Here is a 2,984-nt window from a genome sequence, read left to right as displayed (position 1 = left end):
AATTGGAGAAGACGAAGTTTGGCGATGCGCGGTGAGAACAGTGGCGAAAGGAGGAGTGATTATTAATAGGGGTGTGTGAAGTGTGTTAGATTGCAGTGATAATTTGAATGTGTGATGTCTTGCAGAGTTGTTGCGAGAATTGAGTGAAGGTGGTTGTCGAGTCTGAAGTGGCCAAAGGAGTTAATATAAGGTTATCAGTTCCTGAAGTGGTCCAAGATCCCGGGATATTTTAAAGGTGTAGAAGACACCGAGAATGTGATTGTCTGCTGAAGAGTGGAGGAATTCATAATGAGACGTGGTTGACGGCTCCACCTAAGATAGGGAACTTTGGTGAGTGGGAAGGTTGTGAATTGTGTAGTGAACCTTTTTGCACAGAGGGTAAACTGTACTGATTCCGGCGAATACCCACTGGCCAAGGTTTCACTGTAGGTGTGAATTTTTGTATGCGATTGTCTCTATTTTCTCCTAGAAAGGCAGAAAATTACAGATCATTAGATGATTTTGTGAGCGAATGTGTACAGAGAAATTGTGAAGGAGGGTAAACCTTTGTTAGAAGTGTGGGTGACGTTAGATTGTACCACGCTGGGATAGGTTGATTGGTGTAACATCGTGCCTGGGTTAGTTGACGATTGATCAGTACATCTGAGGTGTTTGAGATTGCATTGTTGTACTATCTGATTTAAACTGCATTTGGATAGTTGAGATTTCATGAATAGGCAAAATCATGCAATGTTTTAGAGTTCTGAGAGACATGTTTCGGGGGGATGAGGGCACTATTACAAGTGTGGGGGAAGAATCGCTACCTGAAGACGCACCAGCTCATTAAATGGCAACAAATGTAGTACTCTAAACTATTATCTGGCTTCAAAATCAGTGGCACAAAATCGCTGAGAAAGATGGTGCATTGTCATTTCCACACTATGGCACTTTCAAGTTGGAGATACTTAACCAGTTGAGGGGAGTGATGTTTACAATTAAACCTTTACCTAGGCCAACACAGTTTGAGGTGCTTGATGCTTGGATGCGTGCAGCTCACTCTAAGTTGAGAGCTCACTATCAGGGAAAAAAGAAGAAAACAGTACAAGCTTATCAAGAGGCACAATGGAATGCTAAGTTAAAGAGGAGGGTGGATATAATTGAGGTAGAATGATTATATCCTGCACTGATGAGGGATCAGGATACATGGGATAAGGTCAAGAAAATAGAGACAGATGAAAACTAATTCGCTGATCGTCCACCCCCTTACAGTCCACCACAGGAAGGAAGAAGAAAAAACCTTAAGGAGACTCTTATCACTGAGGGTGCATCAGTACCACTTGCCCCAGATCCTGGTATTGTGGGAGGGATAGCGCTGGGAGCAAAGTTAACAGAAAAGAGAGAAGAGGAGGGAGCATGTATGAAGGGGGTCTCCGATCAGTGTATCCTTAATTCTGCTTCAAGATTACCAGAGCTTTTACAGTAGCGGTCAAGATTGGGCCTATAGTGCCCATATATTTGACTCGAATTCAATAGGAAATGAAAATCAGCGACACCATCTGGGTACTGGAAGGGCATTACAAGGCATACAAGCCAGTGTTGATGGGGGTTTTTACCATTTGACTCCTGTTAACTCAAGTATCCCGTATGTAGCAACAGCAGACCAGTCTTTAGATTACAAAGGTTCTCACATTAGGAGGCCCCATACCTGCGAGAAGCAATGATTTGGACATAATGGTGTGGAGAACACTTCCAAGAGTAGGTTGGAGGGGCAGTTCCAACGCAACCACCCAACGGCACGGTACAGTTGTACAATGCAAAGCTGGCTAAAATGTTAGCACTGGACCTTCTTCCTTTTTCATTTGTGGAAGGGGTGGGTTTCCTTGAATTTGTGTCAGCCATCTGCCCTAAATAGAAGGTTCCCATCCATTCCTACTTCGCAAGAATTGCTGTTCCGGCACTACATCATGATGTGCTGGAATTGGTTGGACAAGGTTTGCAGCAGAGTGCTGTTCACAATATCCACCTGACAACAGACATGTGGACCAGTTGCCAAGCCACAGATTACATGTGCATAACTGCACACTGGGTCTCTTTTGTGGGGGTTAGAGATAAGCTATCTGAACGAGGTGCTGTTGACACAGCTGAGATTTTTAAAGCTACTAGGAAACATGCAACTGTAGCCATGTTCGCCATGGAGAAATCTCATACTACTGTAAACATTCTGCAAGAGTTTCACAGCAAGGTTTTTGAATGGCTGAGACCAAGAGGGCTTAGTATTGGTTTTGTTGCCACAGATAATGGCACTAATGTACTTAAGGCAATGGACCTTGGTTCCTATTTCAGGGTTCCATGTTTGACGCACTGCATAAACATTATAGTCCAAGAATTTCTGAAAAAAGAACCCATAATCAGCAACTTACTGACCATCTGCCGAAGAATATGCACTCATTTCAGCCATTCTTTTAAAGCTCGGAGGCAGCTGAGGATCATGCAACGTGAATATAAGATGCCAGTGAAAGCACTCATCCAGGAGGTGGCAACACGTTGGAACTCAACGTATTACATGCTTGATCATCTGTTTGAGCTGTACAGGCCACTCAATGAATATGTCATGCAAAGACTGGATGCTACTGCGAAAGGCATGACCCTTCAGATGGACCAATGGTGCCTAGTTAAATGCCTGACTGAGATGCTTCGTCCTTTTGAGGTCTTCACATGTGAAGTCAGCAAGGAGGACTGTACAATGGCCAAACTTTCCCATTATTGCAAATGCTAGAGTATCAGCTGAAGAAGGTGTCTGAATCATAAAAAGGTGTAGAGGACAAAAAGGAAGCCTATGACTTGGTGGAGAGCTAAGCCCGTCGCTCAACTGAAAAAACAAGGATGCAAAATAAGATTTTGTCACAAGAACATTACATTTCTGCCAAAATTCTGGATCCACGGGCAAAATTGGGACTAAAGACATTAATTCCTTTTTCAATTATGGATGTTGCCCGCTACAAAAC

This window comes from Lissotriton vulgaris, chromosome 3_1 (assembly GCF_964263255.1).
Source record: "Lissotriton vulgaris chromosome 3_1, aLisVul1.2, whole genome shotgun sequence".
NCBI lineage: Eukaryota > Metazoa > Chordata > Amphibia > Caudata > Salamandridae > Lissotriton > Lissotriton vulgaris.
The sequence above is the reverse complement of the archived record's forward strand: the minus strand, read 5'-3'. Positions refer to the sequence as shown.